Source organism: Eschrichtius robustus, chromosome 1 (genome assembly GCF_028021215.1).
Source record: "Eschrichtius robustus isolate mEscRob2 chromosome 1, mEscRob2.pri, whole genome shotgun sequence".
Classification (NCBI taxonomy): domain Eukaryota; kingdom Metazoa; phylum Chordata; class Mammalia; order Artiodactyla; family Eschrichtiidae; genus Eschrichtius; species Eschrichtius robustus.
In genome coordinates, this window is record NC_090824.1 from 65,711,633 (window position 1) to 65,738,581 (window position 26,949).

A 26,949-nucleotide genomic window follows, 5' to 3' on the forward strand; every position below is an offset into this window, starting at 1 on the left:
TTCAGCAAGAGAGATGTAGACCCATCTTCTGCCATTTCCACTGAGTTCTTAGTTTCCAGAGACTTTTCCCCAGTTAGCATGGTAACGTTCTGCCACTCATTCACAGGCAAGTGATTAAAACCTTGAGCCTCTGTTTTCCCATCTGAAAAATGAAGCTAAAATAACTCTTTTCCCAGAGACTTGTTCTGAGGCATAGAATTGAATTTGTTAATGTATATGAAATACCTGGCCCTTAGTGGGTGGCCAACAAACGTAATTATCTTCCTTCTATTAAAAAGGTTCCATGTAGGTAAAGACAAACTCTTTGACAACAAAAATCCCAACAGTTAAGTGATGCAAATAACTATTTTTTTTCTTTGCTGAAAACAGGATTTGTTGGATGCATTTATTTACCTTTGTTTTTCCAGGGCTCCACGTGGTGTCCGGCATACGGCAGATACTCAATGACATTTGCTTCATAAATATTGCTTTAAAAGTCCTCTATAAATGCAAACAGGTCAACCATTTCTACAGTCAGCTGAAGGGGGAAATCGGTCATGATAGTTTAAGAAATGTTATCAAGAGCCTGCGTGATGGAGGCAAGTGTTTGGAGCTCGGTGAGAGCCTTTGCCTCCCTTCTGAGCTGGGTGCCACTAATCTACACAACTCACAGAGCAGAACATTAGAAACAGCTGCTTAAGGACTTTGTGACTATTACTTATCCTTAAATGTGAAATAGTGACATATATACTTACATCTGCACAGAATAGAGCAGAGATACCCAGACATAATCTTTAAAAGAAACCAAAGTAGTATCTTATATATTCTAATATAACCACCATAGGCATTACAATTAGGGAAGTCACATATGAAGGCAATTGTATGGCTAAAGATAAAAAAGCATCCTAAGAACTAAATAATGACTCAACCTATAAATTATGATTTTTTCATCTAAGCAGTTTCTTAAACTTTGAGAAATAAAACTAAATATCTTTCATACTTAGAGTTTAAATGATAAACTATAGTCCTTTGATACTAACACATTTTAAAGAAAGATGAAAAAAGTTATTGGTGTAAAATTCTATAGTTTTTTTAATCAAGAATTTTTTGGGACAAGTCTATAAAATTTTTAAAGAAATGCCTCAAATTAAGCAGGACTTCACTGAAAACCCACAGTGCATCTGAACTGAGGGTTTGTTTGCTTGTTTTTGAGTAAATAAATGATCAAAACAAGATGTTACAGAATCCAGAATCTGTTTCTATCTCCTAAAAAATTCCTGGAGAGGATACTATAATTTTGTTTTGACATGTTTCTGGTGTTGTAGAGATGACTTTTGCACCTATCTACAAATATTGTAGTCTGTAAGGCTTTGGAAGTTATTTGTTTCTTCATTCAGTGCCATGTCAAGATATTCTGTTTTGTTTTTTTCACAAGACTCAGTTTTCTTTATTCAAGTTGGAAAATTAAATTAAAATAATTAAAATATCAAATATTTCTCATTAATTCTGAAACTATTCACTAATGCTGTTTGGTGTAGATGTTAAAAATCACAAACAAACTATTTTAAAACTAGGCTTGTTAACTTATCATCTATGGAAGTATTTTCAAGATCTTCCAAACTTTATCAGAAAAAAAGAAAGAAAAAAAAGAAAAGAAAAAAGATTGTCATTTCTTGTCTTTATTATATACTATATACTTGATCATATACTCCAAGTATAATGTTCACAGATTTCTATATTCATTCATTCATTCAAGTGCTCATTCCACAAATTTTTACTTCCCTAAAATGCCCTAAGCGCTGGATAGAATTATGAAGAAATTCCACAGTATTCTCTGCCCTCATGAGGCTTACAATCTAACATGGGAGACAGACATTAATTTTTTAAAAGTCACACAAAAGAATAATTACAAACCATGATAAATGCTCTAAAGAAAATGCATTGGGTGCAATGAGAGCATAGAACAGGGGGCCTGACCTCATTTGGTGGCTCAGGGAAGACTTCCCTGAGGAGAATAGCTGGATTGAGGTATGAAGATTACTGGTCAGTCATCCATGATGGAAAAAGCTAGACATGAATGTCATTTTGCCAACCTAGTTTGAAAAATTGGGAAGAATCATTTTATTTTGCAGTAAGTAGAAAAAAGGCCACTGCAGCTAGAGAATGTAGGAATGGTTCCCAGCTTTGAGTACCAACCCTGACTTGGGGAGCTTTAAAAATATACCAGGGCTTGGACACCACCCCAAAGATTTAGATACAATCATTCTGGGATGAGAGTGGCCTATGGTATATATTTTTTAAAGTTCCCCAGGTGATTCTAATGCACAGCCAGAATTCAGAACTACTGCCGTAGAGTTAGGGGGAGTGCAGCTGGAGAAAAAGCTCGGGATTAGATCACGGAGCACATTGCATGCCTTGTTAAGGTTTTTGGTCTTTACACTAAGAGCAATAGGAAGCCTTTGAAAGATCATGGGAAAAGTAGATATGTAAATGTAATGGTGGTGGAGACAACCAACAGCTGCAATAATAGTAAACTATTAGCTTTAGCAATGATGTTACACTCATTCATTTATTTAGTCATTTCTTTTTCCCCATGGAAAAACAGTTCACTGAGATATTAATTTATGTTTTTCCCTCTTACATTTATTCCTCTCTCATCACCTTCATTATGTAACTACCCTTGCCTCAGGGAAGAATTTGAAGTGAACGCTCTTACTGTCTTTTGCAAAAGTTTCTTATCACTGAAGAAATTATTTTAGGTGTCCTAGGGTGGAACGGAAGAGATGGCAGTGCCTGCAAACATGAGCATTGTTTGGGGCCAAAGGATGTAGAAGACCTTACATGAGAGTGGAGTGGGGCCGCAAGTGGTGACTTGGGGGTCCCAAAGCAGAGGACGCTGGTAAGCATACCCTCCCCCCATCCAACCATCTATGTTGATTAATGCTGCATTTCCCACCATCCATGCAGGGTTTGGCCTTAAGGTTGAGTTTAATTTGATTTAAAGAAAATGAAGATATGTGACATATCTAAGACACTAAAGTTATGGTTACAGATTCACAATCTTTATATTACACTGGACCATATCCAGTGAGCACATGTATATGACAGTCATCATGCTAGAGGCTAGGAACAGAGTACTGTGCAAACTAATTCCCGGCTAGAGCTTACAGCACAGTGAGGAAGACAGACAAGAAATGGAATGAAAACTATTCTGTAACAAAAAGAGAAGAAATGTGCAGGGATGGTGAATATGCAGAAATGGCCGCATTAAGATGACATTTAAGCTGAATGAGACAAAAGTGCCCAGAAAAGAGGGAGGCTGAGGAAACCTGAGTTGAAAAAGTATGGCCAGCCAGGCTGGCTGTGCTTTAACAAGCAAAGAGGAGAACAGCATGAGGCAGGGTGTTAGAGGTAAGAGTCTGATCATGGAAGACCTGAGGTAGGGAGTCTGAATTGCATTAAGTGTCATGGGAAGCCACTGAAAAGTCTTAAGCAAGGGACTAACATGATCCAATTTTAAAATTAATTATAAAATATGTCTAATATACATAATGACACAGAGAATAAGATAATTTTACTTTATCTACCACCTTTATTTAATAAATGTTAAAAGTATCTTTTTAAAGGTCTAAACTACAGATATATTTGAATCTCCTATTCCTCCCCTTCCTCCCACAGAGGAAACCAGTATCCTGAAGATTTTAAGACTTTTACTATAAATATTATCAATAAAGTTTTTATAATAGTTGTGTGGTTTTGAATTTAACATTGATAGCATAGTATTTGTGAATCATTATTCACTTTGCTTTTTTGATTAATATTTGGTTTGGCAAGACTAAAAAGAGAGAAGAGTCAAATTACTAAATACAAGAATGAAAGAGGATACATCACTATCAAACTTATAAAAATAAAAAGAATTATAGAGAATAATATGAACAATTGTATGCCAACAAATTATGTAATCCAGATGAAATGAACAATTTCCTAGAAAGATACAAACTACCAAAACTGACTCAAGAAGAAATAGAAAATTTCAGTAGAACTGTAGCAAGTAAAGAGATTAAATTAGTAATAATAATAATAATAAAACTTCCCACAGAGAAGGCTCAGATAGCTTCACTGTAAATTCCTCCAAACGTAGGGTAGAATTAAGACAAACCCTTCACAAAGTCTTCCAAAAAACTGAGAAGGAGGGAACACTTCCCAACTCATTCTGAGACCAGCATTACCCTGATAACAAAACTAGGCAAAGACATCATAAGAAATGAAAACTGTACACCAATATTCTTTATGGATATAAATGCAAAAATATTCAGGAAAATACTAGCAAACTGAACTCAGCAGTGTATAAAAGGATTATACACCATAGTCAAGTGGGATTTATCCCAGAAATGCAAGGTTGCTTTAACATATAAATATCAATCAATATAATACATCATATTAATAGAATCATGGGCAAAAATCATAAGATCATCTCAATAAATTCAGTATCGGCATTTGACAAAATCCAACTCCCTTTCATGATAAAAAATTCAACAAACTAAGAATAGAAGGGAACTTCCTCAGCCTGACAAAAGCCATCTGTTAAAAATCCACATGGGACTTCCCTGGTGGCACAGTGGATAAGACTCTGCGCTCCCAATGCAGGGGGCCCAGGTTCAATCCCTGGTGAGGGAACTAGATACAACATGCCTGCCACAACTAAGAGTTCTCATGCCACAACTAAGGAGCCCATGTGCTGCAACTAAGGAGCTCACGAGTCACAACTAAGGAGCCCTGGAGCTGCAACTAAGGAGTTGTCCTGCTGCAACTAAGACCTGGCACAACCAAATAAATTAATTAATTAAAAAAAAAAAAAAAAGAAAGTAAATGGGGACTTCCCTGGTGGTCCAGTGGTTAAGACTTCACCTTCCAATGCAGGGGGTGCAGGTTCGATCACTGGTCAGGGAGCTGAGATTTCACATGCCTCACAGCCAAAAAACCAAAACATAAAAAGCAGAAGGAATATTGTAACAAATTCAATAAAGACTTTAAAAATGGTCCACATCAAAAAAAATAAATAAAATCCACAGATAACATCATACTTAATGGTGAAAGATTGAATGCTTTCTCCCAAAATCAAAAACAAGACAAGAATGTCTGCTCTTGTTACTTCTATTCAACATTTTACTGGAAGTCCTATCCAGGAAAATTAGTCAAGAAAGAAAGGAAAGAAAGAAGGAAGGGAGAAATGAAGGAAGGAAGGAAGGAAGGAAGGAAGGAAGGAAGGAAGGAAGGAAGGAAGGAAGGAAGGAAGGGAAGGAGAAAGGAAGAACATCCAGATTAAAAAGGAAGAAGTAAAACAATCTCTATTCAAAGATGTCATGACCTTGCATATAGAAAATCCCAAAGAACACACACACACACAAACTGTTAGAACTAATAAAAGAATTCAGCAAAGTTGTAGAATATGAGATCAATATATAAAAATCAATATTTCTATATGTTGGCAATAAAATTTGAAAACTAAATTAAGAAAACAATTCAATTTACAATAACATCAAGAAGAGTAAGATATTTAGAAATTAATTTAATAGAAAAAGTGCAAGATGTACACATTGAAAACTATGAAATATTGAAAGAAAACCTAAATAAATGGAAAGACATCCATGTTCACAGATTGGAAGACAATACTCTTAAGATAGCAATATTCCCCAAATTTACCTATGGATTCAATGTAATCTCAGTCAAAATCTCAGCCACATATTACTTTTTGAGAAATTGGCAGTGACATTAAAATTTGTATAAAATGCAAGACACTAATCGCCAAAAACAATCTTAAAAGAGAAGAAAAATATTGGAAGTCTCACAGTGGTTTCAAACCTTACTACAAAACTACCATAATCAAAACAGTACAACACTGGCATAAGGATAGATACATTGATAAATGGAATAGAATTGAGAGTACAGAAATGAACTCTTAAGTGTATGTTTAATTGATTTTTGACAAAGTTATCAAGACAGTTCAATGGGGAAAGAATAGTCTTTTTCAAAAATAATGCAACCATGTCATACTGTTTTGCTGCTGCAAAGCAGGCCCAACAGCCTCAGCCCACTCTATGGGGAGCTGTGAAGCTGGGATGGCCCAATGGAGTTGTTTCATGTTGGACCACAGGGCCAGACATTTAATTTCTGTTTTGATTAATCATTGGTTGTGGATCATCCCCAGAAGGGAATGACCTGTGATGAGTGGGTCACTACAGCTGAAGCAATCCTATAAAGGGCTGACAGCTGAACAATCTTCATTGACAACACCCCCAGCTGCTGAGGCAACAAGGTCATTCTTTTTTTTTTTTTTTTTGAAATAGTAGCTGTGAGAACTAACAATTGTATTATATTTCTGTGGAACTCTGTGGGTTTTTTTTTTTTAATAGCTACTTTATTTATTTATTTTTGGCTGTGTTGGGTCTTCGGTTCATGCGAGGGCTTTCTCTAGTTGCGGCAAGCGGGGGCCACTCTTCATCGCGGTGCGCGGGCCTTTCACTATCGCGGCCCCTCCCGTTGCGGGGCACAGGTTCCAGACGCGCAGGCTCAGTAGTTGTGGCTCACGGGCCCAGCTGCTCTGTGGCATGTGGGATCTTCCCAGACCAGGGCTCGAACCCATGTCCCCTGCATTAGCAGGCAGATTCTCAACCACTGCGCCACCAGGGAAGCCCCAACAAGGTCATTCTTAAAGGGGCAGCATATCTCCATGTCCATCAGAAGAACACTTCCATCATCTTGAAAAGGTTCCCTATCCCTCTTACCACTCAATTCTGAACCCACCAGGAGCAATGGCTGTTTTAGATATTTATCACCATAAAACAGTTTTGGTTAATCTTGAACTTCACATAAATGGAATCATAAAATCTGTTCTCTTTTATATCTGATTTATTTCACTAAACATGTGTTTGAGTTTCATCATGTTGTGTGTGTGAATATTTCACTTCTTTTTAATATATACTATTTTATTATATTACTATACAATTTGTTTTTCCATTTTCCTGTTGAATATTTAGGTTGTTTTTAGACTTGTTTATTATAAGTAAAGCTGCTAAAAACAAGTCATTTTGTGGAAAAAATATTTTCATTTATCTTGGGCAGCTAATTAGAAGTAGAAATATTTGGCTATGAGGTGGATGTCTGTTTAAGAAATTGCCAAACATTTTATATTTTCACCAGTAATATGTGAGAGTTCCAGTTATTCTACACCTTTGCCAGTATTTGGTATTGTCAGACCTTTTAATTTTAGCAATTATAGTGATTGTGAAGTGGTATCTCATGGTCGTTTTAATTTGTATTTTCATGATGCCTAATAAACCTTTATATGTACTTATTTGCACCTGTATATCTTCTCTTGTGAAGTATCTATTTAAGTCTTTTGCACCTTCACAACCCTCTCCTCTTTAAATTAGGTTTTCTTGTTTCTTGGTTGTCAGAAGTTCTTTATATATTCTGAATACAACTTTTTACATCAGATATATATTGCAAATATTTTCTCTTAGTCTATGACTTACCTTAATTTTCTTAACTATCTTTCAAAGAGCAAAGGTTTTTAAATTTGATGAAGTTCATTTTATCAATGTTTTCTTTTATATTTCTTACTCTTTATGTCTTATTTAAGAAAGATTTGCATAAGTCAAAGCCACTAATATTTTTCTTCTGTTTTTGTATAGAATTTGTGTAGTTAGTCCTTACATTTTGTTCTATGATTCATTGCAAAGTTGAAACTAGTTATGGGAACCCCCAGGCCCATGACAGGCCAGCTTGGAACCTGGCTCCACCTACCAGTGGGCTATCACAAGCCCTGGGACCCTGCAAGTCACTGAAGTCAGACACCTTGTGACTCAGGCCTGGCCATCAGCAGCCAGCAGCCTCAATACTAGGCAGGGCCTGGCAACCAACCAGGCTAGGGACAAGCCACAGTTACCAGTGTGCCCACAGTAGTCAGCCCACCACAACAGAAGGGCCCATGCAGCCCAGATAGAGGGCACGCCTAGAGCATATATAGCTCTGGTGACCAGAGGGAAGTGCACTGCTGGGCCCCATAGGATGTCTCCTACAAAAGGCCAATTCTCCAAGATCAAAAAACATAACCAACTTACCAAATATGTGGAAATAAAAACAGAAAATTGGGCAAAATGAGTCAACAGCAGAATAAGTTCCAAACAAAAAAACAAGATAAAACTCCAGAAGAACAACTAAGTGAAGTGGAGATAAGCGATCGACCTGCTAAAGAGTTCAAGGTAACAATCATAAAGAAGCTCAACAAAGTTGGGAGAAGAATGAATGAACACAATGAGAAGTTAGAAGCTTCAAATAAAGAGTTAGAATATAAAGAACCAAACAGAGCTAAAAGAATACAATAACAAATGAAAAACACACTAGAAGGAATCAACAGTAAATTAGATGATAAAGAGGAAGAGATCAGTGAACTGGAAGACAGTGTAGAGGAAATCACTGAAGCTGAACAGAAAAAAGAACAGAAAGAAATGAGAACAGTTTAAAAGGCCTCTGGGACATCAAGTTTGCATTAAAAGTGACACAGAAGGAGAGGGGGTGGGGAGAGATCATATGTGAAGACATAATTGCTGAAAACTTCCTTAACCTGGGAAAGTAAACAGACATCCAGGTCCAGGAGGCACAAAGAGTCCCAAACAGGAACAAACCAAAGAGGTCCACACCAAGATATGTTGTAATTAAAATGGCAAAAATTAATGATAAAGAGAGAATATTAAAAGCAGCAAGGGAAAAGTAACTAGTTACTTAAAAGGGAACCCCCATAAGAGTCTCCACTGACTTCTCAGCATAAACTCTGCAGGCCAGAAGAGAGTGGGATGATATAATTAACGTTATGGAAGGAAACAACTTATGACCAAGAATGCTCTACCTGGCAAGGCTATAATTCAGACCTGAAGGAGATATCAAGAGTTTTACAGACAAGCAAAAGCTAAAACAGTTCAGTAACATGAAATCAGCTTTACAAGGAATGTTTAAGGGACTTTTCTAAATGGAAAAGAAAAGGCCACAACTAGAAATATGAAAACTACAAAAGGAAAAAAATCTCAGTGGAAATATAAAGTAAAGGTAGTAGATCAACTACTTATAAAGCTACTAGGAATGTGAAAACACAAAAGTAGTAAAATCATCTTTATAAATAGTAGTTAAGGAATACACAAAACAAAAAGATGTAAAATATGATGTCAAAAACATTAAGTGTGGGAGAAGGGAGTAAAAATGTAGGGTTGTTAAAATGCATTTGAACTTAAGAGATCAGCAACTTAAAATAATTGTGTGTGTGTGTGTGTGTGTGTCTCTGTGTGTGTATGTATGTATGTATCATGGTAACCACAAACCAAAAATCTATAGTAAATACACACACACAAAAGAGAAATGAATCCAAATATAACATTAAAGATAGTCATCAAATCAAAGGGAAGAGAGCAAAAGAAGAAGAAATGAACAAAAAAGATCTACAACCGCAAACCATTAACAAAATGGCAATAAATACATGCCTATCAACAATTACTTTAAATGTAAATGGACAGAATGCTCCAATCAAAAGACACAGAGTGTCTGAAATGGATACTAAAATAAGACCCATATATGTGCTGCCTATATGAGATTCGCTTCAGATATAAAGACACACCTAGACTGAAAGTGAGGGGCTGGAAAAAAGTATTCATTACAAATGGAAATCAAAAGAAAGCCAAGGTAGCAATAATTATATCAGAAAAATAGACATTAAAACAAAGATTGTAATAAGAGAGAAAAAAGGACATTACAGAATTAACAAGGGATTAATCCAAGAAGAAGATACAACAATTGTAATATATATGTACACAACATAGTAACACCTAAATATAAAGCAAATATTAACAGACATAAAGGGAGAAACTGACAGTAAAGTCTCCAATAATGGTAGGGGACTTTACCCACTTACATCAATGGACAGATCATCCAGACAAAAATTGATGGGGAGGGACTTCCCTGGTGGTGCAGTGGTTAAGAACCTGCCTGCCAATGCAGGGGATATGGGTTCGAGCCTTGGTCCAGGAAGGTCCCACATGCCATAGAGCAAATAAGCCCGTGCACCACAACTACTGAGCCTGAATTCTAGAGCCTGCGAGCCACAACTACTGAGCCCATGTGCCAGAACTATGGAAGCCTGTGCACCAAGAGCCTGTGCTCCGCAACAAGAGAAACTACCACAATGAGAAGCCTGTGCACTGCAATGAAGAGTAACCCTGCTTGCCACAACTAGAGAAAGCCCACACACAGCAACAAAGACCCAACGCAGCCAAAAATAAATAAATAAATAATAAATAAATTTATTTTAAAAAAATCGACGGGCAAACACTGGCCTTAAATGACACATTGGATCAGATTTACTTAATAGATATATATAGAACATTCCATCCAAAAAGAGCAGAACGGGGGAGACCTTCAAGATGGCAGAAGAGTAAGACGTGGAGATCAGCTTCCTCCCCACAAATACATCAGAAATACATCTACATGTGGAACAACTCCTACAGAACACCTACTGAATGCTGGCAGAAGACCTCAGACCTCCCAAAAGGCAAGAAACTCCCCATGTACCTGGGTAGGGCAAAATAAAAAAAGAAAAAACAGAGACAAAAGAATAGAGACAGGACCTGCACCAGCGAGAGAGAGCTGTGAAGGAGGAAAAGTCTCCACACACTAGGAAGCCCCTTCACTGGAGGAGACAGTGGGTGGCGGGGGGAAACTTTAGAGCCATGGAGGAGAGCGCAGCAACAGGGGTGCAGAGGGCAAAGCGGAGAGATTCCTGCACAGAGGATCGGTGCCAACCAGCACTCACCAGCCTGAGAGGCTTGTCTTCTCACCTGCTGGGATGAGTGGGGGCTGGGAGCTGAGGCTCCAGCTTCGGAGGTCAGATCCCAGGGAGAGGACTGGGGTTGTCTGCATGAACACAGCCTGAAGGGGGCTAGTGCGCCACAACTAGCCAGGAGGGAGTCCGGGAAAAAGTCTGGAACTGCCTAAGAGACAAGAGACCATTGTTTTGGGGTGCGCGAGGAGAGGGGATTCAGAGCACTGCCTAATCGAGCTCCGGGGGTGGGGGGCCACTGCTATCAGTGCGGACACCAGAGACAGGCATGAAACGCTAACGCTGCTGCTGCAGCCCCCAAGAAGCCTGTGTGCAAGCACAGGTCACTATCCACACCTCCCCTCCCAGGAGCCTGTGCAGCCCACCACTGCCAGTGTCCCGTGATCCAGGGACAACTTTCCCGGGAGAACACACGGCGCGCCTCAGGCTGTTGCAACATCACGCCAGCCTCTGCCACCGCAGGCTCGCTCTGCATTCCATACTCCTCCATCCCCCCGGCCTGAGTGAGCCAGAGCCCCCTAATCAGCTGCTCCTTTAACCCTGTCCTGTGTGAGCGAAGAACAGATGCCCTCAGGTGACCTACATGAAGAGGCGGGGCCAAATCCAAAGCTGAACCCCAGGAGCTGTGTGACCAAAGAAGAGAAAGGGAAATCTCTCCCAGCAGTCTCAAGAGCAGCAGATTAAATCTACACAATCAACTTGACGTACCCTGCATCTGTGGAATACCTGAATAGACAACAAATCATCCCAAAATTGAGGTGGTGGACTTTGGGAGCAACAATATATATATATTTTTCCTTTTTTTCTTTTTGTGAGTGTGTATGTGTATGCTTCTTTGTGTGATTTTCTCTGTAGAGCTTGGCTTTTACCATTTGTCCTAGAGTTCTGTCTGTCCATTTTTTGTTTTTGTTTTTGTTTTTTTAGTATGGTTTTAGAGCTTGTTATCATTGGTGGATTTGTTTTTTGGTTTGGTTGCTCTCTTCTTCCTTTCTTTCTTTTTTGATTTCTTTTTTTAATTACTTTTTAATTTTTAATAATTATTTTTTATTTTACTTTCTTCTTTCTTTCTTCCTTCCTTCCTTCCTTTCTTTCTTTCTTTCTTTCTTTCTTTCTTTCTTTCTTTCTTTCCTTCCTTCCTCCTTTTTTTATCCCTTTTCTTCTGAGCCGTATGGCTGACATGGTCTTGGTGCTCCAGCCGTGTGTTAGGCCTTTGCCTCTGAGGTGGGAGGGCTAAGTTCAGGACATTGGTCCAACAGCACCTCCCAGATCCATGTAATATCAAACAGCAAAAGCTCTCCCAGAGAGCTCCATCTCCACGCCAAGACCCAGCTCCACTCAACGAACAGCAAGCTACAGTGCTGGACACCCTATGCCAAAACACTAGCAAGACAGGAACACAACTGCACCCATTAGCAGAGAGGCTGCCTAAAATCATAACAATGTCACAAACACCCCAAAACACACCACCAGACATAGACCTGCCCACCAGAAAGACAAGATCCAGCCTCATCCACCAGAACACAGGCACAAGTCCCCTCCACCAGGAAGCCTACACAACCCACTGAACCATCTTTAGCCACTGGGGGCAGACACCAAAAAAAAGGGAACTACAAACCTGCAGCCTGCGAAAAGGAGACCCCAAACACAATAAGCTAATGAAATGAAAAGACAGAGAAACACACAGCAGATGAAGGAGAAAGGTAAAAACCCACTAGACCAAACAAATGAAGAGGAAATAGTCAATCTACCTGAAAAAGAGTTCAGAGTAATGATAGCAAAGATGACCCAAAATCTTGGAAAGAGAATGGAGAAAATACATGAAACGTTTAACAAGGACCTAGAAGAACTAAAGAGCAAACGAACAATGATAAACAACACAATACATGAAATTAAAAATTCTCTAGAAGGAATCAATAGCAGAATAACTGAGGCAGAAGAACTGATAAGTGACCCGGAAGATAAAATAGTGGAACTAAATACTGCAGAGAAGAATGAAGAAAAAAGAATGAAAAGAATTGAGGACAGACTCAGACATCTCTGGGGCAACATTAAACGCACCAACATTCGAATTATAGGGGTCCCAGAAGAAGAATAGAAAAAGAAAGGGACTGAGAAAATATTTGAAGACATTATAGTTGAAAACTTCCTTAATATGGGAAATGAAATACTCAGTCAAGCCCTGGAAGTGCAGAGAGTCTCATACAGGATAAATCCAAGGAGAAACACGCCAAGACACATATTAATCAAACTATCAAAAATTAAATACAAACAAAAAATATTAAAAGCAGTAAGGGAAAAACAACAAATAACATATAAGGGAATCCCCATAAGGTTAACAGCTGATCTTTCAGCAGAAACTCTGCAAGCCAGAAAGGAGTGGCAGGACATATTTAAAGTGAGGAAAGGGAAAAACCTACAACCAAGATTGCTCTACCCAGCAAGGATCTCATTCAGATTTGACGGAGAAGTTAAAACCCTTACAGAGAAGCAAAAGCTAAGATAATTCAGCACCACTAAACCACCTTTACAACAAATGCTAAAGGAAATTCTCTAGGGAGGAAACACAGGAGAAGGAAAAGACTTACAATAACAAACCCCAAACAATTAAGAAAATGGTAATAGGAACATACATATCGACAATTAACTTAAATGTAAATGGATTAAATGCTCCAACCAAAAGACATAGACTGGCTGAATGGATACAAAAACAAGACCCATATATATGCTGGCTACAAGAGACCCACTTCAGACCTAGGGACACATACAGACTGAAAGTGAGGGGATGGAAAAAGATATTCCATGCAAATGGAAATCAAAAGAAAGCTGGAGTAGCAATTCTCACATCAGACAAAATAGACTTTAAAATAAAGACAATTACAAGAGACAAAGAAGGACACTACATAATGAACAAGGGATCAATCCAAGAAGAAGATATAACAACTGTAAATATTTATGCACCTAACATAGGAGCACCTCAATACATAAGGCAAATGTTAACAGCCATAAAGGGGAAATCAACAGTAACACAATCATAGCAGGGGATTTTAACACCCCACTTTCACCAACGGACAGATCATCCAAAATGAAAATAAATAGGAAACACAAACTTTAAATGATACATTAAACAAGGTGGACTTAATTGATATTTATAGGACATTCCATCCAAAAACAACAGAATACACTTTCTTCTCAAGTCTCATGGAACATTCTCCAGGATAGATCATATCTTAGGTCACAAATCAAGACTTGGTAAATTTAAGAAAATTGAAATCGTAACAAGTATCTTTTCTGACCACAATGCTATGAGACTAGATATCAATTACAGGCACTATGGTGGGAATGTAAATTGATACAACCACTATGGAGAACAGTATGGAGGTTCCTTAAAAAACTAAAAATAGAACTACCATAAGACACAGCAATCCCACTACTGGCCATATACCCTGAGAAAGCCATAATTCAAAAAGTCATGTACCATAATGTTCATTGCAGCTCTATTTACAGTAACCAGGACATGGAAGCAACCTAAGTGTCCATAGACAGATGAATGGATAAAGAAGACGTGGCACATATATACAATGGAATATTACTCAGTCATAAAAAGAAACGAAACTGAGTAATTTGTAGTGAGGTGGATGGACCTAGCATCTGTCATACAGAGTGAAGTAAGTCAGAAAGAGAAAAAGAAATACCGTATGCTAACACATATACATGGAATCTAAGAAAAAAAAAAAAGTTCTGAAGAACCTAGGGGCAGGACAGGAATAAAGAAGCAGACATAGGGAACAGACTTGAGGACATGGGGAGGTGGAAGTTTAAGGTGGGACGAATTGAGAGAATGGCATGGACTTATATATACTACCAAATGTAAAATAGATAGTTAGTGGGAAGCAGCTGCATAGCACAGGGAGATCAGCTTGGTGCTTTGTGACCACCTAGAGGGGTGGGATAGGGAGGGTGGGTGGGAGAGAGATGCAAAAGAGAGGAGATATAGGTATATGTATAGCTGATTCAGTTTGTTATAAAGCAGAAACTAACACACCATTGTAAAGTAATTATACTGCAATAAAGTTGTTAAAAGATAAATAAATAAAAAGAACAGAAGACAAATCATATCAAGCATCTTTTCCAACTATAGTGCTATGAGAGTAGAAACAAACTATAAGGAAAAAAAATACAGCAAAGAAACACAAACACATGGAGGGTAAACAATATGCTACTAAACAATCAATGGGTTACTGAAGAAATAAAAAAATAATCAAGAAATACCTGGAGACAAATGAAAATGAAATACAACTATCCAAAATCCATGGGACACAGCAAAAGCAGTTCTAAGAGGAAAGTTCATAGTAATACAAGTCTACCTAAGGAAACAAGAAAAAATTAATCTAAAAACCCAACCTTGCACCTAAAGGAACTAGAAAAAGAATAACAAATAAAACCTAAAATTAGTAGAAGGAAAGAAATAATAAAGATCAGAGCACATAAATAAATAAATAAATAAATAAATAAATAAATAAATAAATAAATAAGTAAGTAAGTCAATGAAAGAGAAACTAAAAGAAAAAACACCTAAAAAAGAGCAATGAAACTAAGAGCTGGTTCTTTGAAAAGATATACAAAATTCATAAAATTTTAGCCACACTCATCATGGAAAAAATAAAAGAGAAATAAAACCAGAAATGAAAAAGAAGTTAAGATTTGACACCACAGAAATATAAAGGATCATAAGCTATTACTATGAACAGTTATACATCAATAAAACAGATATCCTTGAAGAAATGGACAAATAGTTAAATAGTTAGAAATGTACAATCTCCCAAGACTGAATCAGGAAGAAATAGAAAATATGAACAGACCAATTACTAGTAATGAAATTGATCAGTTAAAAAACAAACAAACAAACAAACAAAAAAACCAACTCCCAAGAAACAAAAGTCCAGGACCAGATGGCCTCACAGGTAAATTCTATCAAACATTTAGAGAAGAGTTAACACCTATCATTCTGAAACTATTCCAAAAAATTGTAGAGGAAAGAATACTTCCAATCTCATTTATGTGGCAAGCATGACTCTGATACCAAAATCAGACAAAGATGTCATAAAAAAAGAAAATTATAGGCCAATATCACTAATGAATTTAGATGCAATAATCCTCAACAAAATATTAGCAAACTGAATTCAACAATACATTAACAGGATCATACACCATGATCAAGTGTGATTTATCCTGGAGAAGCAAGGATGGTTCAACATCTGCAAGTTGAGCAATGTGATACTCCACATTAACACATTGAAGATAAAAGTCATATGATCATCTCAGTAGAGGCAGAAAAATCTTTTGACAAAATTCAACATCGACTTATGATTAAAACTATCCAAAGTGGGTATAGAGGGAACATATCTCAACATAATAAAGCTTATATATGACAAGCCCACAGCTAACATCATTCTCAACAGTGAAAATTTTAAAGCATTTCCCCTAAGATCAGGAACAAGACAGGGATGCCCACTCGTACCACTTTTATTTAACATATTATTGGAAGTCCTAGCCACAGCAATCAGACAAGGAAAAGAAATAAAAGGAAACCAAATTGGAAAGGAAGAAGTAAAACTGTCACTGTTTGCAAGTGACGTGGTACTGTACATAGAAAATCCTTAAGACACCACCAAAAATAATAGTAGAATTCATCAATGAATTTGGTAAAGTTGCTGGATACAAAATTAATATACAGAAATCTGTTGAATTTCTATACACTAACAACATACTATCAGAAGGAGAAATTAAGAAAACAATCCCATTTATAATTGTATCAAAAAGAGTAAATATCTAGGAATAAATCTAAGGAGTGAAAACCTGTACTTAGAAAACTGTAAGACATAGGTGAAAGAAGTTGAAGATGACATAAACAAATGGAAAGACATACCATGCTCATGGATTAGAAGAATTAATATTGTTAAAATGACCATACTACCCAAGGCAATCTATAGATTCAGTGCAATCCCTATCAAAATTCCAATGGCATTTTTCATAGGACTAGAACAAATAATTTTAAATTTTGCATGGAAAATCAAAAGACCCCGAATAGCAAAAACAACCTTGAGAAAGAAGAACACAGCTGGAGGAATCATGCTCCCTGACTTCAGACAATACTACAAAGCTACAGTAATGAAAACAGTGTGTATGGTACTAGCACAAAAACAGACACATAGATCAATGGAACAGAATAGAGCCCAGAAATGAATCCATACTTATATGGGTAAATAATCTAGGGCAAAGGAGGCAAAAAACAGCCTCTTCGATGAATGGTATTGGACAGCTGGACAGCTACATGCAAAAGAATCAAATTGGATTACTTTCTCACACCATATACAAAAGTAAACTCAAAATGGCTTAGACTTAAATGCAAGACCTTAAACCATAAAACTTATAGAAGAAAACATAGTATGTTCTTTGATACTGGTCTTACCAACATTTTTTATAAGTCTCCTTGGGTACAAGGGAAACAAAAGTAAAATAAAGAAAGGGTCTATATCAAACTTAAAAGTTTTACACCGTGAAGGAAACCATAAACAAAATGGAAAGGCTGCTTACTGAATGGGACAAGATATTTGTCAACAATAAATGCAATGAAGCATCAATATCCAAAATATAGAAAGAACTCATACAACTCAACATCAAAAAAAATAAACAACAACAACTTGATTAAAAATTTTTTAAATGGGCAGAGATCCTGAATAGATATTTTTCCAAAGAAGACATACAGATGACCAACAGGCACATGAAAAGATGTTCAACATCACTAATCATCAGGGAAATGCAAACCAAATCACAATGAGATATTACCTCACACCTGTCAGAATGGCTATCATCAAAAAGACAACAAATAACAACTGTTGGTGAGGATGTGTAGAAAAGGGAACACCTGTACATTGTTGGTGGGAATATAAATTGGTACAACCTCTACGGAAAACGGTATGGAGCTTCCTCAAAAAACTAAAAATAGAACTACAATATGATCCAGCAGTTCCACTCTTGGGTATTTATCTGAAGGAAATGAAAACACTAATTAGAAAACATATATGCACCCCTGTGTTCATTACAGCATTATTTACAATAGCCAAGGTATGGAACCGACATAAGTGCCCATCAACAAATGAATGGATAAAGATGTGGTACACACATACAATGGAATACTACTCAGTCATATAAAAGAATGAAATCTTGCCATTTGCAACGACATGGATCGACCTAGAGGGTATTATGCTAAGTGAAATACATCAGAGAGAGATAGACAAATACCATATGATTTCACTTATATGTGTAATCTAGAAAACAAAACAAATGAATAAACACAACAAAACAAAAACAGAGTTATAGATACAGAGAACAAACAAGTGGTTGCCAGAGGGGAGGGGGTTTACAGGGAGAAGAAAAGTAGGTGAGGGAGATTTTGAGATTTAAACTTCCAGTTACAAAATAAATGACTCACAGGTGAAATGTTCAGTGTGGGAAATTTAGTCAATAATTATGTAATATCTTTGTATGCTGAAAGATAGTAACTAGACTTACTGTTGTGATCATTTTGAAATGTATAGAAATTTAAAATCACTCTGTTCTGCACCAGGAACTAACATAATGCTGTTGATTATACTTCAAAACCAAATAAACAAACTCATCGAAAAAGAGATCAGCTTTCTGGTTACCAAAGGAAGGGGGTGGGGAGATGGGGAATTTGATGAAAGTAGTCAAAAGTTATAAACTTCCAGTTATAAGATAAATAAATACTAGGAATATAATATACAACAAGATAAATATAATTAACACTGCTGTATTTATATATGAAAATTGTTAAGAGGTTAAATCCTAAGAGTTCTCACCACAAGGAAAAAAAATTTTTCTATTTCTTTAATCTTGTATCTATATGAGATGATGGACATTAAGTAAATTTACTGTGGTAATTATTTCATGATATATGTAAGTCAAATTATTATTCTGTACACCTTAAACTTATAGAGTGCTGTATGTCAATTATATCTCAATAAAACTGGAAGAAAGAAAAAAAGCAATATATGAAGAAACTCTTATAAAATTCCAAAATATGGTCTTTTTTCTTGAACAGAGGTAACCTAATAAAGCACACTTGGAGAATATAAAATGTCTCTATTTATTTCTTCATCCAGTGGTATTGATTACATGCTACCTGCTGTGCTGAGTTGAGCTTGGGCACTCAAAATTCTCTGCTGACAATTCCTGCCCTCAGTGATCTTTCAGTCTTGTGGGGAAGACCATGAAAACAAAGAAAACCCCAAAGGATAATTGCTGTCATGGAGATATATGCTAAGTGGTGTGCAAGTGTATAAACCACTCAGGGGAGATACCATCTAGTTTGATAGGACCAGCAGTGGCTAACCATGGAAACCAGCAGAACCTCCGTGTTCTAGGCAAGGGAAGAGTTACATGTGCAAAGGAAAAGATGAGAAAATTGAGAGATAGGGTGGCACGTTTGGAAAAGTACAGGGGTTCTTTCTGTGGTTTAGACATCATAAGTCTGATTCAGGTATCTTTTACAGTCTACAGAGATAAGAGAGCAAATTGTTTCTGACAGATTCTGTTGCTCTTTGTTTCGAAACTTTATCCTGAGTACATCAAGGAAACTACTCCCATTCTTTTGTCCTAATAGTCAAGGACTAGAAGGAATCAGACATCCTGCAATTACCCAATTACAAGATTCCAAAACTTTGGAATAAGGATTTACCTTATTCCAAAGAAGTTTTTTTAAACCAATTTACAGTATGCTGGTGGCAAAATGTTGGGGTTAAAAAAAAAACTTTCAAGGGAGGGTATCAAATTTACATTTACTATTGTCTACCCTGCCATTTTCCAAATATACTCCTAAAGAAATTGCTGAAATTATACAATGGTAATAGTTAAACAGTTAAACATTGCTATAGTCCAGTTTGTCAAGGGAACGTAAATCTTGATTTTTAGTTTCAGGAGGAACCTAATATCTTAAAATTTGGTTTCCTTTACCATCTGCTAAATACATTTTCGAGAGCATATATATCAAATTTACATATATTTACATATGAACAACACTAGGAAATTCTAAAGAAATATTTATGTGAGTTCTATTCAATTAGAAATGACCAGAAAAGTAAATCGTGCTGGAGGTAAGCACTAAAGAAAAGACCCTGTAGCTTTCAGGAAACATCATTTTTATACTTGAAGGAAAGGTTATGATGGAGACATTATTCTTAGCAAATAATCCTAAACTCAAAAGGGAAATCTAAGTATTTTGACTCAGTGTTTTCTTTGAAGAAGCAACAACTTTAATTTGATCCAGATTTGATAAATATTTTTCTTCTTATCAGCAAAAAAAAAAAAGATGACAATCTGAGTTTCTCTTTAGGCGGTTTCCATTTTCTGAAGTTCAGGCGCAGAGGCCTCTGAGAGAAGCATCCCTTTCTGCACTACACATTCATCACTGTCACGTTGTGTGGTCATCACTTATAGTTTCAGAAATATTCCCTTTTTTCTACCCAAGCAATATAAATAACACCGAGAGTATTTTCCACTGTGAAAATGGTATTAGGGCAACGATAATAAGTTGCCACCACCAAGTGTCTGAAAGACTCAGGAGATGCCACCCACAGACATACATGTCCACAGCCATGTCCAGAAAGGGGCAGAAAAGGTAATCTCCCGAAGGCCTCAGTGGCCTGCCTGGCAGCTAAGCCTGTCAGGTTTGATGTCATAGTGGTTTCTCCTATTGTCCATGCTTTGTTTATGGATTACTCTTTTGTTTACACAGAGTTATGCTTTCATAGCTTCAATTTACTGAATTCTGGGAAACATTATCTTGCTAAGGTGGATCAATTGGTGGAAAGAGGATAAAATTCTTCCTACTTCATTAATTTATCCAGGTACCACTGGTCTTAAAGCACCTCCCCATATGTAGGTCCAGAGATAAAAAGAAGTTTCAATGCATCCAGAGATTCAGAAAGTTCAGGTTATCAGCTACAAATTAGCATTTTGAGATGCATAAAGTTGATTATTTTTCTTGGCAGACTGTTTTTGAGCTTGCTTGTGACTGGATATATCCTATATGGTACTAGATTGAGTTACTGTCACTGGGCACCATGCCAATGTTGGATCTTATTTATTCCTAGTTAATCACTCTACATGCAAGGGGTATAACCAACACTAAACACAACAAAGCCATATTGTTAGGAAATCCAGCACCTGACCACAGTCAGGGTAAATCAGGTCCTCAGGTGTCAGTTTTCCTCTTAGAAAGTCCAGATTTTTCATAATAAAAACTCCAGGGAGAAAACAGAAAGACAAGACTTGCTCTCTATTTCTTTTATTTCTTAGTTTAAGTTCTTAATGATGTATGGGGATTACAGGAGAAAGAATCCTGGGAATTACAAATATGAGGCTTCCAGATTAAAATCTAAGAAGTATGTTTCTGAGTAAGTGGTTAGGGGCACGTAGGAGAGCTATGATGGTGTAGTAAGTTCATTGGAGAGTGAGAATGAGAACTTAGAGAGCAAGGAAACCTTTCCTGATGCTTACTTCAAAGACTGTCATGTGTTTCAGGTGTCAAGTGATTGATACCAAAGAAATGTGAATATACAAGCTATGAATCAGGTTGACTTAGTCTGCTTTTAGTGTGTGCAGCTAATATATACAGTTCATCAATGAGGTGCTAATTAATGGATAGGATAGTTGACTGTGGATTATTTCAAGTTGATTTTTGCCAGCCTCCAAGATTGCCCCCTAAGATCTTTGCCTCCCAATATTCATGCTTTTATGCATATCTTCCCATATTGAATCATGAGTGGTCTGTGTGACCAAAAGAATATGGCAGAGGTGACTTCCTAGGCTAGGTCATCAAAGGCAATATTCTTTTAGCTCATTCTTTCTGGGGGAAGCCTGTGATGATATCATGAAGACAATCAATGGGCCCTATGGAGAGGCTCCTGTGAAGAGGAACTGAATCCTCCCACCAACAGCCAGCACCAACTTGGCAGCCATGGGGGTGAGCCACCTTAGAAGTGGATCCTCCAATCCCAGCTGAGCCTGCAGATGACTATGGCCCCAATCAATTTCTGAATGAACCTCATGGGAAACCCTGATCCAGAACTGCCTAGCCAAGTGGGGTCAGAATTCCTGATCCATAGAAACAATAAACAAATTTTACAGTTGTTTTAAGGCTTTATGTTTTGTAGTAATTTGTTATAGAACAATAGATAGCTAATATTCAACTTCCATACGTTCCATCCAATTTCCCCAGGTTACTCTAGTTGCCTCAAAAACACCTGACCTTGGAAACCAAGCCCCACTCAGGCCTGTCTCCTTGTAGGTTGTTAACTGTTCACCAAAACCTATTTTTCTCAACGTCCTGAGCGCTCGGCTAGACCACAGTGTCCAGCCTCCCTGAGGTTGGGTGGAGACATGTGATTAGCTTCTGCCCAGTGAGGGTAGGAAGTAGTATAACTTAAAACCTGGCTCATGACCCCCCCAAGTGTGCTTCCCTCTGCTGTTTTCCTTTTCTGCCCAATTGGGATGCAACCCTCAGGGTTAACCTTTGAAGCCACATGGTAAAGATGGCATTGCTACTGTCAGCCCAGGATCCTGGAAGACTGAAGAGCAATGTGAACTATTTTGTAAGCAAGGAATGCTCTTTGTTCTGATGTTGCTAAGCTTTGGGGGTCTATTTGTTACACCAATCTAGCCTATTCTAATCTACTCACTGCCATCTCACTTTCCAGATTTTCTGGAATCTTTATCAAATCTTTTTCCCAGAAAATTTTCTTTTCCTGTGTACTATTTCTTTAGAGTTAAGTTCTCTCATAAACTGGTAAACAAATCTATTCTAATATGATCAACAACTGGGTCTGGATTAAGGTTTGAGCACTACAAGATAACACATTGCAATTTTAACAAAGTCTTCTACAGATCTGTATTAAACTAAAGAAGCAACCCCAGAGAATTTCAAGAAACTTAGCAAGTCAGTGAAATAGAGTTTAGAGGACAAACAGATTTTGATGACTCCAGTCACAGCATGCAGGAAGCTTCCAATACTTTTAGGGTGTTGGTACTGAACTGTAATCTATTCTCAGAGTTTTAGTTTGGCTGATTCTAATGAAGATAGAGGTTTGTCTCTAATCTTGGTGACACCACACCATTATGTTTGCTGCTTCTGGAGACTGGCATTTGGGCTCATTTGTCATATGTAGTTGGCTGAGTATTTTTAATCCTCAAATATTTTCCATGCCCTTTAGGCATCAACAAGAAAGGAAGCCAAATATAGTGACCTGAGGATCTGTGGTTTTGTGATATCCTAAGACATTGAGGAAGATGTTATTATGTCTTAACAAAAGCATTTTAGTTTTAGCTTATTTTGTGTTTGTTTTATGAAATCGAGATAAGAAAGAAAAAAGAATTGAAGAAAATATACACACACTGGTGGCTACACCTGAAAGGTGATGCCAACTAAAGAAAGATTATGCCAGCATCAGATTTTACCTTGGTTTTTTTCTCATGCTCCCTTCTACATTTTTCCCACCATTCTCCAAGTAGCCAGAGAAGGGTGACTGGAGACTATGTCAACTTCTAGCTTATTAAGATCTGCAAGTAGTAACAGAGCAGTTTAAGAATGTCTTTATATGGATAATAATAGTATGAAGACATTCTTTTTGTAATCGTGTCTTAACCTGGGTACCCCAGAAAGTAGAACCCCAGGCAGAACGCCTATGTACAAACCCTTTATTAAAAAGTACAATCCTGACTCTTGGAAAGATGGTGGAGTAGGAAGACCCTGGGGTCACCTCCTCTCATGGGCCCACCAAAATTACAACTACTTCAAGTAATTTGTTATAGAACAATAGATAGCTAATATTCAACTTCCATACGTACCAATTATTCGTGAGAAAGATTGGAATCTATTAGAAAAGCTCTTCTACAACTAAAGCTATAAAGAAGGAACCAAATGAGATGGGTAAGAGGGGCAGAGTCACATGGTATAGTCAAGATACATAACTTCAGGTTGGTGACCCACAAATGGGAGAATAATTACAATTTTGGAGGTTCTCCCTGAGGAGTAAGGGGTCTGAGCTCCACATTGAGCTCCTAAGCCCAGGGGACCTACACGAGGAAGACAAGCCCCCAGGATGTTTGGCTTTGAAGGCCAGCAGGGCTTACTTTCTGGAGAGGCTAAGGACTGTGTGAAATAGAGACTCCACTCTTAAAGGAAGTACACAAAATCTCACATGCTCTGGGACTCAGGGAAGAAGCAGTAATTTGAAAGGAGCCTGGGTCAGACCCACCTGCTGATCTTGGAGAGTTTCCCAGAGAAACAGGAAGCAACTGGATGTCATCCTGGGGACACAGACACTGCTGCCATTTTGGAATCCTCCCTGTACCTTACTAGCCTTGGGACCCAGCCTTGGCCCATCCCACCAGCCTGTAGACACCAGTACTGAGATCCCTTTGGCCAAGCAATTAGCCAGGCAGGGACACAACCACACTCACCAGCAGGCAGGCTGGCTTCAGACCCCCAGAGCCTGAAGTCACCCCTGGACATGGCTCCATCCACCAGAGGGCCAAGGACCCAGCCCCAAACATCAGTGCATCGGTGCCAGACCCTAGTATCCCAATGCACTACATACAGAGACCCTGGGCCCTAGCCCTGCCCGCCAGTGGGCAGACACCAGCCCCAGGACCACTGCAGCCCTGTAGCCTGCTGTGGCAGGACCCAGCAAACACCAGCAGGCTGGCACCAGCCGTGGGACCCTCCAGGCTCTGGCCTTGACCACCAGTGGTCAGTTTCATCTCTGGGAGACTTTGGGTCTGTCAGAGTGGACCTAGGATGCAGCCTCACCCACCAGCAGGCTGACATGAGCTTCAGAAAGAACCCCTAAAGCCATACAACCAGATACCCCAGACCCAGCTCCATCACCAGTGAGCTGGCCCTAACCCTGGGACACACTGGGCCCTGGCCCTCCCCACTATCAGGCCAACACCAGCTCTAAAATACCTTAGACTCCTCAGCCAGCTGCCCTGGGATCCAACCCCCTTACCAATGGGCCAGTACCTGCTTTGGGACATCCTGGAACCCCAGCCAGCTGAGTCAGAAACCAGCTTCAACCATCAGGCCAACCTGGGAAACTGCAACCCCACAACACACCCCAGAACCTGGCTTGCCCACCAGTGAGCCAGCACAAGCCATAGGACCCTATGTGGTTCAGCAGTCAGGCACATTGTGACCTGGTCCCACCAACCAGTGGCTAGCAAGCTCCACACAGAGCAGGATCTGGCAATCAACTGGACCAGGGTCTAGCCACACCTACCAGACCACCCAGAGTAGTCAGCCCGCCACAACTGAAGAATCTATGCAGACCACGTAGGGGGCAAGTAGCTCTAGTGATCATAGGGGAGCGTGGTGCTGGGATGCATAGGACGTTTCCTACATAAGAACACACTCCAAGGAAACATAACCAACTGACCAGACACAAAGAAATAAAAACAGAAAATTAGGAAAAATGAGGAGACAGTGGAACATTTTCCAAACAAAAGAACCAGATAAAACCTCAGAAGAACTAAGTATAGAGTTGATAGGCAACCTACCTGATAAAGAGTGCAAGGTAATGATCACAAAGATGATCAAAAAACTTGGGAAAAGAATGGATGAACAGTATGAGAAGTTAGAAGTTTTAACAAAGAGTTAGAAAATATAAAGAAGAACCAAACAGAGCTAAAGAATACAATTACTGAAATTAAAAATACACTAGAAGGAATCAACAGTAGATAAAATGATCCAGAGGAATGAATCAGTGAGCCAGAGGACAGAGTAGTGGAAATTACTGAAGATGAACAGAAAAAAGAAAACAAGAATAAAAAGAAATGAGGGCAGTTTAAGAGACCTCTGGGACAATATCAAGTGTACTAACATTCACATTATAGGGGGCCCCGAAGGAAAAGAGGGGTCAGAAAACATATTTAAGACATAATAGCTGAAAACTTCCCTAACCTAGGAAAGGAAACAGACATCCAGGTCCAGGAAGCACAAAGAGTCCCAACTAGGATCAACCTAAAGAGGTCCACACCAAAGACACATAGTAAATAAAATGGCAAAAATTAAATATACAGAGAGAATATCAAAAGCAGGGAGGAAAAGCAACTAGTTACATACAAGGGAACCCACATAAGACTCAGCAGAATTTTTAGCAAAAACTCTGCAGGCCAGAAGGGAGTGGCATGGTATAATTAAAATTGAAAGGGAAAACCTAAAACCAAGAATACTCTACCCAGCAAGATTACCATTCAGATTTAAAGGAGAGATTAAGAGTTTTACAGACAAGCAAAAGCAAAAATAGTTCAGCACCATGAAACCGGCTTTACAAGAAATGTGAGAGGGACTTTCCTAAGTGGTAAAGAAAAGGTTACACCTATATACATGAAAATTACAAAAAGAAAAATCTCATTGGTAAAGGCAAATATACAGTAAATGTAATAGGTCAACCACGTATAAAGTTACTAAGAAGGTGAAAATACAAAAGTAGTAAAATCCTCCTTATCAACAATAAGTAGTTAAGGAATACACAAAGCAAAAAAATGTAAAATATGATGTCAAAATCATTAAACGTTTTTGGGATGGGGAGTAAATATGCAGTGTTGTTAAATTGTATTCAGACTTAAGGGATAAACAAGGTATAATAATTATATATATATATTTATATTGCTATATACAAACCTCATGGTAACCACAAACCAAAAATCTATAATATATACATACACACAGAAGAGAAAGGAATCCAAGCATAACACTAAAGATAGCCACCAAATCAAAGGGAAGAGAGCAAAAGAAGAAATGAACACAAATGAACTACAAAAACAACCCCAAAACCATTAGCAAAATGGCAATAAATACATACCTATCAATAATTACTTTAAATGTAAATGGACTGAATACTCCAATCAAAAGACATAGGATGGCTAAATGGACATAAAAAAAGACATATATACATGCTGCCTACAAAAGACTCACTTCAAATTTAAAGGCATACACAACTGAAAAT